This window comes from Bubalus bubalis, chromosome X (assembly GCF_019923935.1).
Source record: "Bubalus bubalis isolate 160015118507 breed Murrah chromosome X, NDDB_SH_1, whole genome shotgun sequence".
Classification (NCBI taxonomy): domain Eukaryota; kingdom Metazoa; phylum Chordata; class Mammalia; order Artiodactyla; family Bovidae; genus Bubalus; species Bubalus bubalis.
Window position 1 is genome coordinate 117,186,418 of NC_059181.1, and position 18,398 is coordinate 117,204,815.

Sequence of the window (18,398 nt, forward strand, 5' to 3'; positions counted from 1 at the left end):
TGTGTCCTCTTCATGGTCCTTCTTGAATGCAGTCATACTTGTAAAACTTAAAGGCAAACTGGAAATCATCTTGGCACAATGCAATATTTCAAAATTTTTTGTCTAAATGGTAGTACTTGACATACCCAGTAAAATGATTTTTTTCTTATTCATGGTTTCCAGAACACTCCTTACTCCATGTCTCCTGCTAGCTAAATTCTCCTGCTTCTCAAGAAGGTGAGTTATACCCTCTTACAGTTAACTTGCCACAGCACTTCTGATCTACTCAACTAGTACTTAGGTATTATGTCTTTCTATGTCAACCATATTAGATTTATTTGTGTATTTGTTTTATATCTTTTTCATTCATTGATGAATGAAAAGGATGAAGCATCATTCATCCTGGTATCTATCATGCTTAGCAATGCTTCCTTTATAGAGTTATTGTGAGTATTAAATAAAATAATGAACTTCATGGATTGAATTTCATCCCTCCAAATTCATATGTAGAAGTCTTAACCCTTAGTACCTCAAAATGTGACTGTGTTTGGAGATACTATCTTTACAGAGATACTCAAGTTAAAATGAGTTCATTAGAAAGGAAAGAAAGTGAAGTTGCTCAGTCATGTCCAACTCTTTGTGACCCCATGGACTGTAGCCTACCAGGTTCTTCTGACCATGGGATTTTCCAGGCAAGAATACTGGAGTGGGTTGCCATTTCTTTCTCCAGGAGATCTTCCTGGCCCAGGGATTGAACCCAGATCTCCTGCATTATAGGTGGACGCTTTCCCATCTGAACCACCAGGGAGGTCATTAGGGTGGGCCCTAAATCAGTATGGCTGGTGTCCTTTTAAAAAAGGAAAAGTTGGACACGGAGATACACATAGAGGGAAGATGACATGAAGAGACACAGGAAGAAAAAGGTCATCTACAAGCCTAGTGTTTCTCTGATAGCTCTGTTGGTAAAGAATCGCCCTGCAATGCAGGAGACCTGGGTTTGATCCCTGGGTTGGGAAGATCCCCTGGAGAAGGGAAAGGTTACCCACTCCAGTATTCTGGCCTAGAGAATTCCATGGACTGCATAGTCCATGGGGTCATAAAGAGTCAGACTCTACTGAGCAACTTTCACAAGTCCAGGAGATGAAATGGATTCTTCCCTCATTGCCTCAGAAGGAATCAACCTTGCTGTCACCTTAATCCAGAATTCTAGCCTCCAGATTGTGAGACAATATATTTCTGTTGTTAAAACCCCTGAATTTATGGTACTCTGTGATGACAGCCCTAACAAAGTCAAACATGCATGTGTAATGTCTGGCCCACTATTGGCAAATCTATTCAATTGGTTTAAATGTGACCTTTTCAATGAAGCCTTCCTATCCTCTCACTTCCTGTTCTCCCTTCCCTCTTTTATTTATTTATTTTTTTCCACTGCATTATCAACATCTATGTACAATCTAATTTGGTTCTTTTTTTGTTTATTGTTGTTTCATCTACTAGAATGTAAGTCCTATGAACATACACATATGTGTCTGTTTCCTTCTTGTATTACCAGAAAGCTGCCTGGCATGTAGTAGGCATTCAGTAAGGATTAATTGGAAGGACTGATGCTGAAGGTGAAACTCCAATACTTTGGCCACCTCATGCGAAGAGTTGACTCATTGGAAAAAACCCTGATGCTGGGAGGGATTGGGGGCAGGAGGAGAAGAGGACGACAGAGGATGAGATGGCTGGATGGCATCACCGACTGGATGGACATGAGTTTGAGTGAACTCCAGGAGTTGGTGATGGACAGGGAAGCCTGGCGTGCTGCAATTCATGGGGTCGCAAAGAGTGGGAAACGACTGAGCGACTGAACTGAACTGAACTGAAGGATTAATTACGTAACAGCTTCCCTGGTAGCTCAGATGGTAAAAAGTTTGCCTGCAATGCAGGAGACCTGGGTTCAATTTCTGGGTCAGGAAGATCCCCTGGATAAGGGAATGGCTATCTACTCCAGTGTTCTTGCCTGGAGAATTCCATGAACAGAGGAGCCAGGCAGGCTACAGTTCATGGGACCACAAAAAGTTGGACGTGACTTAGCGACTGAGCACAGAACAATGTCTAATCACAAAAGGCTTATATCTAGTAGAGGGAGACAGATATGTAAGCAAACCAGTGTTCCAAAGAGGTTCCTTTACCAAGAAGATAATCTGTCCAGAGTAGGATGGTAATCTTTAAAATATATATATATTTATTTATTTGGCTGTGTGGGATCTTTAGTTGCAGCATGTGGGATCTAATTCCCTGACCAGGGATTGAACCCAGGTCCCCTGCATTGGGAGTGTGGAGTCTTAACCACTGGACCACCAGGGAAGTCCTGGGTGGTAATCTTTAACCCTTGAGGATCTTTCAAAAAGGGAGTGGTTCTCTTGCCACACTCATGAACCATCCTTTATTTTGTTTTAAAGTGTCCACAAACTGGATTTATAGATTCTAAGTCTACTCAATAAAGGGGTTTTTGTTGCCCTTACACTGCTTTCAGTGTTTCTAGTCTTAAAAGTGCTCGCAGTGTTCTTTTCTCTACCACTGGCTTTGGACTTTTACTCAGAAAGCTACAACATACCTGTGGTGGATTCATTTTGATATTTGGCAAAACTAATACAATTATGTAAAGTTTAAAAATAAAATAAAATTAAAAAAAAAAGAAAAAAAAAAGAAAGTCAGTCACAGAATGAAAGAGTAATTCTATTTTTTCTATGCATGACTATAGAAAGTTAATCACAAAAGTGAATGTTATATACCCTAAAGAATACTAGACTAAGCATCAAACTGTTCTAAGTCAGAATCTTAGTTTCTCCATTTCCTACATCTGTCATTTTGAGCAAATCACTTAAATTCTGTAACATTTTTCTTATCCATATAATACACTTAGGATGTGTGTATGTGCTGAGTTGCTTCAGTTGTGTCCCACTCTTTGCGACCTTATGTACTGTAGCCCACCAGGCTCCTCTGTCCACAAGATTCTCCAGGCAAGAATACTGGAGTAGGTTGCCATGCCCTCTCCCAGGGGATCTTTCCTACCCAGGAATTGAACCCAAGTCTCCTGTGACTCCTGCATTGCAGGCAGATTCTTTACCACTGAGGTACCAGGGAAAGCCAACACTTAGATTACTTACCCTATTACTTTCATGGTTACTTATTATTATCAGGGGCCTGCAGAGTAAATTAGAAATCATCTAACTCTACATCTTATTCTGCCTAGATTCAGAGAGGTTACACAAATTTACCCTGTGGGTACGGTAATGAGGTCAGGATTCAGTAACACATTTCTTCAATTATTCCACTATATTTTGATGACTTTCTATACTGTAGTAACAATTCAAATGGAGGTAAGAAATGGGTTCAGTTATATTTTATAAATTCATATCTTAAAATTGATATGGAAATGCCTCTTGATAACTGCTAAGAAAATCACAAAGAATAAGTCTGTATTCTCTAGTCTACAGAGGTTGAATATTTATACTGAGCCAAGTTTTAAAAGGCTTAATTCAGTTTTTATGCCAAAAACATTACTTACAAATTCTAAATTCAATAAAAAAATTTACAGAATGGAAGAGATCAAAACAGGGATTGTCTCTGTTTTTTTTTTTGTTTTAGTTTATTTTGTCCCTTGTTGCTTACATTTAAATGACAAATTCCCTTCTATCCTAAAGGAGGATTTAGCTGAAAGAAAGGCATTCCCTATTCAGAGCAGGAAATATTTTCTATTCATGAAATAAAGTTTGAAATTGAATTAAAATAATTTAATTACAATATATAATTACCTTCCACAATCTTTAAAGTCAAGAGACCCATGGGATCTGGCTATTTGTAGAGATGTTTAATCCCTTTTTACTTTAGTATTCATTAAACAAAGTTAATTCCTTCCTAATTCCCCTCTGACACACATTTATGCTTCTAAAGAAGAAAAGACCTTAAACAGAGTCTTTTCTTTAAACAGAGCTGCTGAGTATGTCAAATTATTCAGGCAAGAACTCACTGAATAACTAAAACAATAGTTTCAAACAGATGACACCGTGTTTCAAGAACAAAAAAATGTTAAATAAACTATTGGGGCATGAATTAAGCTACCAATGGGAAATCTCAGTTAGCTGCAAATGCATGCCTAACTGAGATTTCAACATCATCCCCAAGTTGAGCCATCACTTAAAAGCCCTTTATGCAAATATACACCAAACTAAGGGAAGGAAAAAGCAGAGGTGACTGTATGAAGTATGCATATCCAATTATGAAAAATCTCATATACAGTTCCCAGATCCCTTAGTTTCTAGTAGATGCACATGAATTATGAGTTGCTTTTTTTTTGAAAACTAGTGCCCCTAGTCATTGAGGATGTACCTTAGTTTATTTCCCAATTTGTCTCTTTCTTTAGCTAGAAAACATAAATGGACAACATCAAGAGGAAATTTGAGGGAAGAGATGATTCTGGAAGATGGTAGCCATAAAGGAGTGAGTATGTGTGTGTGTTCAATAAATTCCCCTACAAGACAAAGTAACATGGAAAGGGATTTTTAAAACTCACAAATAAAATCCACAGCAATATTAGGTGACAGGAATTATCATGAAACTCAAAATAAGTGCAGGTGGGGAGAACCATTTGATGGCAAAAAGAACTGTCTGATAAGAGCAACTATGTAAGAGTAGGGAATGAATCCAATGTGATATATCATTTTGGCTCAATTTACGTAACAATTTTATATACCTGTTCTTAAACTTTTCCTATATCTTTTTAAAAATATCTGTTTAAATATTTTTGCAATTTTCACTAGGTGTTTGTTGTTGTTTACTTACAATTCTTTAAACTTCAAGATACAGGTTTTATCAGATATACTCATTGCAAATATGTCTTCCATGTCTATTTAAATTTTCTTAATGAGGTCCTTTGAAGAGCAGTTTCAGTATGATGTGCAATTTATTTATTTTCAATTTTCTTAAAAATAATGCCATTTGTAAGAAAGTTTTGTTAACTCTGCAAACAGAGAGCTTTTCTTCTAGAAACTACTAGTTTCAGCTTCTTAATTAGGTCTGTGATCCATTGTAGATTTTGTTTTATGTATGGTGTAAGGTAGTTATTAGTTTTAATATAGATATCCAGTTGTTCCAGGACCATTTGTTGAAAATATTTTCTTCTTTCCATTGAATTTTATTAAAATCTTTGTTGGAAATTAATTTACTGTGTATGTGTGGGTCTATATATAGATTGTCAATTCTGTTTTCTAGCGTATTTATCCTTATGCCAATACCACATTGTCTTCAGTAATGTAGCTTTATAATATACATTGAAGACTGAAGAAATAATCTTAAAATTTATATGGATCCAATACATACCCCCAATATTACCAAAGCAATATTGAGAAGAAAAGAACAAAGCTGGAGGTTTCATGTGCCCATACTTCAGTGAAAGTGAGTGTTAGTTACTAATTCATGACCCAGTGGACTGGAGCCTGCCAGGCTCCTCTCTCCATGGGATTCTCTAGGCAAGAATACTGGAGTGGGTAGCTATTCCTTTCTCCAGGGGGTCTTCCTGATGCAGGGATTGAACCCAAGTCTCCTGCATTGCAGGCAGATTCTTTACCATTTAAACTACCAGAGAAGCCCTAAACTTAAAACTTTTGTACAGCAAAGGAAACCATTGACAAAATAAAAAGACAATATACTGAATGGAAGAAAATATTTGCAAATGATGTGATCAACAAAGGGTTAATATCCAAAACATATAAGTGTTTCATACAACTCAATATTGAAAAAGATGAACAAACTAATCAAAAAATGGACAGGAGATCTGCATAAATATTTTTCCAAAGAAGATATACATAGCCAACAGGCACATGGAAAGATGCTTCACATTGCTTAAAATCAGAGAAATGGAAATCAAAACCACAGTGAAATATTTCCTCACACCTGTCGTAATGGCCATCATCAAAAACAAACAAATGCTGGCGAGGGTGTGGAGAAAAGTAAACCCTTGTACATTGTTGGTGGCAATGTAAATTGGTACAGCTATTGTAGAAAACAGTATGGAGGGTCCTTAGAAAACTAAAGATAGAACTACTACAAGATCCAGAAATTTTATTCCTGGATATAAATCTAATAAAAATGAAAATCCTAAATCAAAAAGATATATGCACCCTAATGTTCATTGCAACAGGAACACTATTTAAATAACCAAGATTTGGAAGCAACATAGGTGTCCATCAACAGATGAATGGGTAAATAAGATATATAATATATATATATATATATATATATATATATATATATATATAATGAAACGTTCCATTTGCAACAATGTAGATGGACCTACAGGGTAATATGCTTAGTGAAATAAGTCAGACACAGAAAGGCAAATATTCTGTTATATATGGAGTCTGTTATATAAAGTAAAAAATAACTGAATATAAAACTTAGACTGACAGATATAAAGAATACACTAGTGGTTAAGTAAAAAATAACTGAATATAAAACTTAGACTGACAGATATAAAGAATACACTAGTGGTTACCATTGGGGTGATGGAAGGGAGGGAGGGGCAAGATAGGGATAGAAATAGGAGATACGAACTACTAGGTATAAAATATACATGCAACAAGGATATATTTGTACAGCAGAGGGAAATATATCTATTATTTTGTAATAACTTTAAATGAAGTATAAGATATAAATATTGAATCATTATGTTGTACACTGGAAACTAATATAATCTAGTAAATCAACTATACTTCACTTTAAAAAACTGATTTGTGAAAACAAATAAACAAAATGAAAAAAAAAATACCTTATTCCTTGTGTGGACTGAAAGTTGGAAATTCAAAGTAGATAGACTACCTTGCTTTTATACTAAGTGCTTTGCGATAAAAAATATTGACAAAACATAAAGTGTACGTTTTTTTTACACCTTAGTGTTTTTCTGATTTTCTTAGTAGTTGTTCTGGCAATTATAATTAACACCTTAATTTATAACAATCTAAATTGGATCAATATCTTAATTTCAATATAATAAATACCTTCATTCCTCTATTGCTCCATTTCCTTTCTCCTTCTTTATTAAGCAAATTACATCTTCATACATTCTGTTGTGCCGATTACCAAAGACATATAATCATTATGTTATGCAATTGTCATTTAAATCAGATAGAGGAAAAATGCTTTACAGACAAAAATATATTTATGCTATTTTTTATTTACTCATGTACTTGCATGTATCAGTGCTTCTTATTTCTTCATGTAATTCCAAGTTCTTCTCAAGTGTCTTTTCATGTATACCTGAAGGGTTGCTTTTAGTATTCCAAATGGCAATGTCAACCCACTCCAGTACTATTGCCTGGAAAATCCCATGGACGGAGGAGCCTGGTAGGCTTCAGTCCATGAGGTCGCTAAGAGTTGGACACGACTGAGCGACTTCACTTTCACTTTTCAGTTTCATGCATTGGAGAAGGAAATGGCAACCCACTCCAGTGTTCTTGCCTGGAGAATCCCAGGGACGGGGAAGCCTGGTGGGCTGCCGTCTATGGGGTCACACAGAGTCGGACACGACTGAATCGACTTAGCAGCAGCAGCAGCAGCAGCAGCATAGCAGGTCAGTGAGCAACAAATAATCAGTTTTTGTTTATCTATGAATGTCATAGTTTAGGGCTTCCCAGGTGGCTCAGAGGTAAAAAAGAATCTGCCTGCCAATGCACGAGATGCAGGAGTTTGGATCGCAAGTTTGATCCCTGGGTTGGGAAGATCCCCTGGAGGAGGAAATGACAATCCACTCCAACATTCTTGCCTGGAGAATTTCATGGACAGAGGAGCCTGGCGGGTTATAGTCCATAGTGCCACAAAGAATCAGATATAACTGAGCAACTGAGAACCCATGCACATCATAATTTATCGTTTGTCTTTGCAGGTTAGCTTTGTTGATAGTTTATTTCATTAACCTTCCATGTTTTCTGGTGAGAAGTTAGCTGTTACTGTTACTGAATATGCCATGTATTTCACGAGTCAACTTTCTCTCACTTTTTCATGATTTTCTTGCCTTCATTTTGTCATTTGACAGTTTAAATATGATGTCTTAAGGTGTATATCGGAGAAGGCAATGGCACCCCACTCCAGTACTCTTGCCTGGAAAATCCCATGGGTGGAGGAGCCTGGTAGGCTGCAGTCCATGGGGTCGCTAAGAGTCGGACACGACTGAGCAACTTCACTTTCACTTTTCACTTTCATGCATTGGAGAAGGAAATGGCAACCTACTCCAGTGTTCTTGCCTGGAGAATCCCAGGGATGGGGGAGCCTGGTGGGCTGCCGTCTATGGGGTCGCACAGAGTCAGACAGGACTGAAGTGACTTTAGCAGCAGCAAGGTGTGCATGTCATTTAGTTTTCTACTTGGAGTTCATTGAACTTCCTGGGATGTGTAGATTAATAATTTTCAGCAAATTTGGGAAGTTTTCAGCTGTTACTTTTTTCCAAGTATTCTTTTCTAATTGTTTCTCTAACTCTATGCTGTACTATCATTATGTGTTATTTTGATGTGTTTGATTTCATCCCCACAAATTTCTGAAGCTCTGTTCATTCTTCTTCATTCTTTTACTTTTTGTTCTTCAGACTGAATATTCCCAGTTGATCTGTGTTTATTATTCTTTCTCCTGCTAGGTCACATTTGTTTTCTGCTCTTGAGCCTGTCTGGTAAATTTTTTCATTTCAGTTATCGGGCTTTTCAGTCCCAGAATTTAATGTTTTTCTTTCTTTATAATCTTTATCACTTTACTGGTATTTTCTATTAAGTTTGATACCCCTGCCATACTTTAATTTTTCAGATGTTATTTTCTTTAGTTCTTTGAACATATTTGCTCTGATTTAGAGTCTGTCTGGTAATACCAGCAGCTATACTTCCTAAGGGTAAGTTTATATTTATTGCTTGTGTTCTGGCATATGGTACATGCTTTTATTTCTCTATGTGTCTCATAATTTTTTGTTAAAAACTGTGCATTTAAAATATAATAATGCAAAATTCCAGAGGTCAGATATCATTTCCCAAAAGGATTTATTGTTGTTACTCCTAGTTTTTCTTTCTTTTGTAGCTTGTTTAGTGACTTTTCTAAGCTAAATCTGCGAAGTCTGTATTCTATCTCATCTGAGGCCATGAAATCCCTATTTCATTAGCCACTCAAATCATTAGTGGTCAGCTAATGATTTGATAGAGGTTTCCTTAAATGTTTTGAATCGATGTGTCCCAGTCTTTGCTGAGGGGTCTCTGTATATATGTTGGGGCATGATTTCTACATTCTGGCAGTCACTTGTATACCTGTGGTAGATTCATGCTGATATATGGCAAAACCAATACAATATTGTAAAGTTAAAAAATAAAATAAAATAAAATCACTTCTGGCTCGTGCAGAGCCTCAAGTTCATCCAGAAATGAGAGGTTTGGTGTTTCTTGTGTAGTTCCTGGGTATACACATAAACCTGCATGTGCTTTTTTTATTTCCAAGAAAATGTTTGAGTTTTTCAAAGCCTGCTGTGAATATGTGGTTCCTCAGATTTTTGTTTCATGTTTTTTTTTGATCAGTCTCCTGTTTGTTCCAACTGTTGTCCCCACATCAGGCAGCTGGAGTTTTATACAAGTGTGGCTGATTGTTTTTAACAAATGCTCAATTTACGCTGCCCATGCCCTAAGTCAGGTCAAATAAAGACATGCTATTTAATCAGGGCTTTGGCAGGTGCTGCTAGACAGGTCAAACAGTGACAATTCTTTATACATGGGGGTTTGAGGCCAGCTCCAAACACTACCTTCTCCAGTGACTGTCAAGTTGTTGCTTTTCACAGCTACCACAGTTGTGAGGCTATTGCACTTCAAGGTTACTGCAAAACTGGGGAGATAGGAATAGGAAAAAGTCAAGTTTTAAATACCACACAATCGCTATTTCACAAAGATATGGTACTTTTTCTTGAATAAGCATTCTTTGGATTTTTACAAGCTTTTGGCTAATTTCTTCAGTTTTAAAAATACTCAGTTTTGAATATTTTAGCCAGTGTTCTCATGGCCTTTATGGAAAATAGATTATGCAGAAGTTTTTACCCTAGCATTCCAGAAGTGGTGCTTTCAACCTGGAACACTTTTTGAAGAAAAACAAGAATTTTTCACAAATTCAAATACAATGTTTTTGAGTGAATGAACTCTATTCTATTCTATAAAATCAAGGTTGCTTTTTGTTTTCCACTAAATTTATTAAGATATTTATTTCTACTGTAGTAAGTTAATCAATGTGATGATGTTCATTCTCTTTTTCTCTCTAATATACAAAACCTCATAAAACAAGAGAAGTAGTGTTTAGTTGACTTAACTGTTTTTTTTTTTTTTAATTATCCATCAAAAATTGGCCTTACCATCAGAAAGTGGGCTTTTTTTTGGTTCCACCAATGTCTCTACGGCCTTGACTAACTTTCTTGACCTTTATCTTCACACACTTGTTTCCCCAGCTGTAATAAAAAGATAATGGAACAGAACAGTTTCACTAATTCTAGCTTGGTTCTTGTGCACCTCCCACATTTTTCAAGAACCTTGTCAAAGATAGATTAAAAAGTACATTAGAATGGGTTCTCATTCCATGCATAATATACTGTATTGTGATCATAAACCATGTTTTTAAACAACTATGTTAGTGATTTCTAACAATTACTCCTTCAGTGCAGCCACATAAAGGAATCCAGTAGCTCTGGGCAAAGAGCACAGGATTTTAAAAGCTTTGCAACTGATCACAGATATCCTCTGGCAAGTTTACCATTTCTCAGTGGGAAAACAAATAATTCTGTCCCACCAACTGGTTTTATCTGCATGATACAGCTAGTAGAATAATTGTGCTAGTTAACCATTTCTTTTCTCTGGAGCCAAACAAGTTGTTTGAAAAGCTAGCTTATTTGGAAGCATAAAAATTTGAAAGATGATATAAGATTTGATAAATGCTTCATTGAGTCTGCTTCTGTTAACAAAGGATAAGGCTCTCATACCAATCTGAGAAGTAGAATTGCTGTCTTTCCTTTCTCACCACATTTTTTCTTCACAGTCGTCAAGTATGTAGTTGCTATGGTCTGAATGTTTATGCCACGTTAAGTTCATATGTTGAAATCTCAACTTGCAGAGATCATGACATTTGGAGGTAGGTATTTTCACAGATGCTTAAATCATGCAGGTGGAGCCCTAATGAATGGAATTAAGGCTTTATGAAAGAGGCTCCGAAGAGATCCCTAAGCTGTTTCACTGTGAGGTCATAGTGAAAAGGCACCAGCTACAAACTACAAAGAGTGCCTTCACCTGACCAGGCTGGGGCTACACCCTAGACTTTCTAGCCTCTAGAACTGTGAGGAAAAAAATTGTGTTGTTTATAAGCTACCCAGTTTGTGATATTTTGTTATAGCAGCCCAAATGGATGAAGACAGTAATGATGGTTGTGGTGGTGATGATGATGGTGGTGGTGGTGGTGGTGGTAGTGATGGTGATGGTGGTGGTGATGGTTATGGTGATGGTGGTGATGGAGATGGTGGTGTTGACTGTGGTGATGGTGGTCATGGTGGTGATGCTTATGGTGATGGTGGTGGTTATGATGGTGGTGGTGATCGTGATGGTGATGATGGTAGTGGTGGTTTGTAGTAATAGCAGAAGGAACAGCAGCTAGCATGTGTGATTTTCTACTGTATCAAACTTTGCTACACACTTCACATGCATTATCTCAAAGACTCCTCATAATAACATTGAGGTAAGGTCTACTGTTACTCCTGTTTCACAGATGAAGAAATGGTGAATTTATTCAAGGTTTCACAGCTAGAAAACAGCAAGTCCAAGATTCAAATTAGGGAAGTCTGTGTGCCTGTGAAGCTTAAACTTCTCCCACTTTTCCAAAGAGGATATAAAACCAATCAGAAATAATAAACAAAACAAAAATAACAAAACAAACATTAGGAAACAAAAATAATAAAACAAACCCCAGGAAATTCACAAAAAAGAATATAGTAAATTTAAACCACCTCAGAAACTTGAATACGCAATCCCTTGCTTTGTCACAATAATCTTCTATCCCCTGAGCTTCTGTACATGATGTGGTAGCCTGTACTCAATATGTCACTCCAGGCAAAATCCACAGTTAAGGTGTCTATTCACATAGGCTGAAATCTTCATCCAAGTCACTTTGAAAGTGCGATATTCAGCGGCATCTACGATGCTGAGGGTGGAATAATTCAACAGAGCTTCTGTAAATGGAGACATGAAAGGAGTTTAGATTTGAGTGCATATACAAAGCCATATATAGGGAATGACTTTAAATTCAGCTGATTCATTCTTTGCTACTGGAGGTTATATTTTTTTCCTCACTAGTGATTAGCTTTTAGGTCAGTATGAGAAGAACAATTGATTTTCACCCACATAACTGACTACTCCATAAGAAAATACTCTCTTTAGAAGTTGTCTACCAACAGATAAATTGGGGTTTACTTAAACCTAGAAGACAAACTTGGCAATGAGGGAAAATTATTTTAATTTTTTACAGTGTACATGGTACACATGATACATGGAATTCCAGTTGTGCTATTTCAAATCCTAAAATGTGAGGCTGTGAAAGTGCTGCACTCAACATGCCATAAAATTTGGAAAACTTAGCAGTGGCCACAGGACTGGAAAAGGTCAGTTTTCATTCCAATCCCAAAGAAAAGCAATGCCAAAGAATGCTCAAACTACCACACAATTGAACTCCTCTCTCACACTAGCAAAATAATGCTCAAATTCTCCAAGCCAGGCTTCAACAGTATGTGAACTGTGAAGTTCCTGATGTTCAAGCTGGATTTAGAAAAGACAGAGGAACAAGAGATCCAATTGCAAGCATCCACTGGATCATCAAAAAAGCAAAAGAGTTCCAGAAAAGCATCTACTTCTGCTTTATTGACTATGCCAAAGCCTTTGACTGTGTGAATCACAACAAACTGGAAAATTCTTAAAGAGATGGGAATTCCAGGCCACCTGACATGCATCCTGAGAAATCTGTATGCAGGTCAAGAAGCAACAGTTAGAAATGGACATGGAACAAAAGATTGGTTCCAATAAGGAAAGGAGTACTTTGAGGCTGTATATTGTCATCCTGTTTATTTAACTTATATGCAGAGTACATCGTGAGAAATTCTGGGCTCTATGAAGCCCAAGCTGGAATCAAGATTGCCAGGAGAAATATCAATAACCTCAGATATGCAGATGACAACACCCTTATGGCAGAAAGTGAAGAAGAACTAAAGAGCCTCTCGCTGAAAGTGAAAGAGGAGAGTGAAAAAGTTGGCTTAAAGCTCAACATTCAGAAAACTAAGGTCATGGCATCCAGTCCCATCACTTCTTGGCAAATGGAAACAGTGCCTGACTTTATTTTTCTTGGCTCCAAAATCACTGCAGATGGTGACTGCAGCCATGAAATTAAAAGATGCTTACTCCTTGGAAGAAAAGTTATGACCAACCTAGACAGCATATTCAAAAGCAGAGATATTACTTTGCCAACAAAGGTCCGTCTAGTCAAAGCTATGGTTTTTCTAGTAGACGTGTATGGGTGTGAGAGCTGAACTATAAAGAAAGCTGAGTGCGGAAGAATTGATACTTTTGAACTGTGGTGTTGGAGAAGACTCTTGAGAGTCTCTTGGACTGCAAGGAGATCCCACCAGTCCATCCTAAAGGAAATCAGTCCTGAATATTCATTGGAAGGACTGATGGTGAACCTGAAACTCTAATACTTTGACTGCCTGATGCAAAGAACTGACTCATTTGAAAAGACCCTGATGCTGGGAAAGATTGAAGGCAGGAGGAGAAGGGGATGACAGAGGATGTGATGGTTGGATGGCATCACTGATCAATGGACATAAGTATGAGTAATATCCAGAAGTTGGTGATGGACAGGGAGTCCTGGCTTGCTACACTCCATGGAGTCACAAAGAGTCAGACACAACTGAGTGACTGAACTGAACTGATACACTCATGCACACACAGACACACACTTAAAGCCTTTCTAAAAAAAAATCTATGTTGCATTTGCAGTGATTGTACAACTACAAGATAATGTTCTGAATTTTTAACTTTTCTAATCATATTGCCTGTATATATTTTTTAAGTTATTCTTTAGTCTGGTAGCTTAAGAATAAATTGAACAATGATTCCTTTTTATATTATTGATTTTCCTGTGCATTTAAGTTTCCATTTGTGAGGCACATAAATAATGGAGATATCATCTCAATAGGCATTATCATTTTCTATCTATAAACTTTCCTTTTACATGTCTTACTGGCAACATCATTACTATGATATTGACAAAACATGGAGAAGCAGAGCTAAAATTACGGTTTACTGAATGTCTTCCTTTCAAGATGCAGGCAATCTGGGGAAGGTTTAAACTTCTGTGTAAGACTGTGTCTACACAATAGCAAGTAAATGCCTTTTCTTGAAATTGCTCAGTGAGTAAAAGCACTCTGTTCCTTTTCCACTGGATGTTATTTTCTGAAGATGTAAGTGCCCTAATTTAGCTCTCAGTCAGACTCTCATTTAGATGTATTTTTATTATGTGTCTCTGTGGCTCTCTTCAAATAATTAAATTATTTCATCCCCAAAGTGTAAATTTGAGAACTCATTAAATTTGACCACTATGTATTTTGTCTGTCTTAAGGAATCCGTATACTCACTTTTAATCCAAATGCAAAGATACATTTCAATTATAACATATAAGACTCATTAAACAATAGATATAAACAGTATTTTGTGATCAGCCAGTTTTGTGTACCTTTGATCAGGTCTATCCAAACACACACACACACATATGTGCATACTGGTTTGGGGTAAAATGATTAATTTGGTCAAGCAGTCACTTCTTTTTTTCTCTTTTTGGTTTGCATCTACCAATCCAAACTCCCACTCCATCCCTCTCCCACCTCCTCTCCCCCTTGGTAACCACAAATATGTTCTCCATGTCTGTGAGTCTGTTTCTGTTTCATGGACAGTTATTGCTATTTATGAAATAATCACTTCTTATCATAAACTACTGCTATACAGTTCCTATGTTTTTAATTCAATTCCTTTTTTTTATTTTATTTTTTTTTAATTTTTTTTTTAAATTCAATTCCTATCTTCAGAATAAATGACTGGCTGAATGCATATTTTCCAAACTATCCTTTCTGCAAGTAATCTCGATTTCACTTTAGTTATATATATATATTTGCAGTTAATTCTTCCTTTCTGCAAGTCCCAAATTGTAGATTTCTGTGAGCTTGTTGCTGTGTTTTTTTCCTTGGTCAGTTTTCCTTGCTACCCTTGCAGTCCCTCGTCTAGAGCTCTCCACATAGTATATTGAGCATAAATGCCTGTTGAATGATAGGCAGTGACTCATGGTCTTTATTGCAGAGAATGAGGGATAATACAGTATACTGGCTAAGAGCCCAGTATGATCTTCCCTTGGGAATTAGGACTACTTTATTCAGCAGACATGTTGGCTCTGTAACTCTGTACAGGCTTCTTGGCAGAAGAATTACACAACATTATTTAAGATATTAGGCACAGAAATTGGTCTAGTTCGAATGCCTGCTCAGATTCATATAGCTGTGTGAAATATGTCAACACACTGTACCTCAGTTTCCATATCTTTAAAATGTGAATGATGATACATAAGAGAAGTTATCACTGAGGTTTCCTGTAAGGATTAAAGAAAACAATGTACATCAAACAGAATTCATCACAGTACCCAAAGCACAATAACAGGTTATAAAGAGTGGTTTCCCTGGTGGCTCACACGGTAAATAATCTGCCTGCAGTATGGGAGACCTGGGTTCAATCTCTAGGCTGGAAAGATCTCCTGCAGAAGGAAATGTCAACTCACTCCAGAATTCTTGCCTGGAGAATTCCATGAACGGAGAAACCTGGCGGGCTGTAGTCCATGGGGTCACAAAGAGTTGGACACAACTGAGTGACTGACCCACACAGATAAACTGTAGCTGTATTATTATTATCATATCTCAAATCATAACTATCCCTCCTTCCATGACTCAGCTAGTAGTTTTGGGTGCTCTCCAAATAGTCAGCACTGTAATTTTTTCTGACTACATTTCTAGAAAACCAGAAAGGTCAAGCTCTTGAAAGAAAGGACAAACTTGGACTGCATAAATGAGAGTTACCTGTTTTAATCTCTTATTTTGAATGACAGGAAGATGATGGGAATTGGTCTCATGGTTGGGTTTCTGCAATGATACTGTATTTACTATTAATATTTGGGACCCAAATAGAAACATAGTATTGATTATGAACATGGCTCTTACAAGCTGCAAAACATACCAGTTTGGGACATCTTGATAAAATCATTTGTAGAAAAATAGAATTAATTCGTTAAAGTTCAGGGCCATATTCATGAGTTAGTTTGCTCTCCAAACCTGGGTGACTGTGATAGAAATTAAGCTACCATTTTTCATTTTTATATATATATATATATATATATATATTTCTGTAAGATTTTATTTTGAAAGAATAATTGGCCTCTATAGCTGGAGTTATATATTATAGTGCCTTGTGTTTGATGTGGAATGTTCTTGTCAATAAGCTGAAAAAAGAGTCCAAAGGCCACGTGTCTCTTTCAAGCTCCATAACCACTTTCTGAATGATGCTGGATAACTCATTTCACCTTTCTTTGGCCCAGTTTCCTCATCTGTCAAGAGGCTGATAATGCCACCTCTCTCCTTCCAAGTGCCGTTAAAGGAGTTAATTAGATGTAGAACCAGCATGTGCCAGTATCTAGGCAGAGCTTTTATTTTCTCTGATTCTAAATCTGGGTTAGTTTGTTCAGTTGGTTAGATCCTAGTGATAATGAGGGACATGACAAGTTGTCTGCACAGAGGGGAACACTGCACTGTGCTATAAAGCTACAACTGCACCCTTCCCCATCTGTTAAATGTGTCTTCAATCACAAAAGCTAAGGAGGACCAGCTGAGAGAGCCCAGATGCTTTAGCGTCATGTAGTACAAACAGCAAAGGCACCTGAAATCATGGCAGCTCTGTCCTGATTAGCTGTGGGATTCTGAGTAAGTCACTATCCTCTATGGCTCTCAGCCCTTTCATCAGCAAAATGAAGACAAAAGTACCCACTATGCTTGGATTGTTTCTGTATTAAAATGAGATAAAGTCTGTGAAGAACCTTGGGGTGTTTCCTCTGGCATCTGAGGATACCTGACAATTGATGTTTCTCCCCTGTCCAGGATTTAATATTATCTGCTACCCTATCAAGAATGCACTTTGGGCTTTTCCTCATTATGATTATTGATATGTTGATAGTACCACCTGTCAGGTAGTTATATGAATATTAATAGAGATTAAGCATCATTGTGAAAGGTTGTTGTTGAACTATGAAAGATGCCATGATTCTTGGCCTCCAGAGGAGAAGAATTCAATCCAGGGCCAGAGACAAGGCTTGATCATTCAGAGCTTTTGTGTAATAAAGTTTTATTAATGTATAAAAGAGATAGAGAAAGCTTCTGACATAGACATCAGAAGGGGGCAGAAAGAGTACCCCCCCTGCTAGTCTTCAGCCGGATGTTATATAGCTTCTAGCAGTCTGCTTATTAGAGAAAGGAAATGTCTCAAAATTCCAAGAATGGCACCAGGCCCCTCACCCACAACATGCATTGAGATAACATTGGCAACAGGTGAGTCATCCCGGGCCATAAAACTATTGACATGAATCTTGAAGAAAGGCAGATTTCCACACAAATATATATAGTTTCATTAACATAGATTAGGAGAACAATGTATGAGTATAACACACTGGCTTGTCAAGTCTGTTTTGAGCCCTTAGGAAGAACTGACTTGAAGACTGAGCCTAGGGTAAATACATAGTACATTAACATAGCTTAAGACAAACATTTCCATAAGAAAAATGCATTGGTTAGCTCATGGTTTGAGAAAAGTTCAGGTGGAACTAGGTGTCATTATGGCAACACAAAATTTTAAGAGAAACCTCTTTTTATATTTGTATAGAGAAGGGAAGAAAATATAACACTAATTTGTTTCCTCCTGCTGCTCAAGAGAGAGAGAAAATATGTGAACCTTGCAGCCTACTTCCTCCGTTTGGAGACCCCTGGCCTTCCTGCCTGTTACCCTTTCAATTGAATATCATCCAAATTCTTGAAGAGAAAAGTCAGGGGGATTCCAACCCTTATATGTTTCAGAAATAAATAACATCTAAAAAAATTAATAAGAAATAAAAAAATAAAGAGAAAAATAATTGTTTCTTAGTATTCTACAAGGTAACTTGCATTTTCCCCTTTTCTGTGGGAAGAAATCGATGAAGAGTGACTGACTGTCTTTAGTAGCTCTGCCCATTCTGCTTGGTGAGATGGATGCCACCAG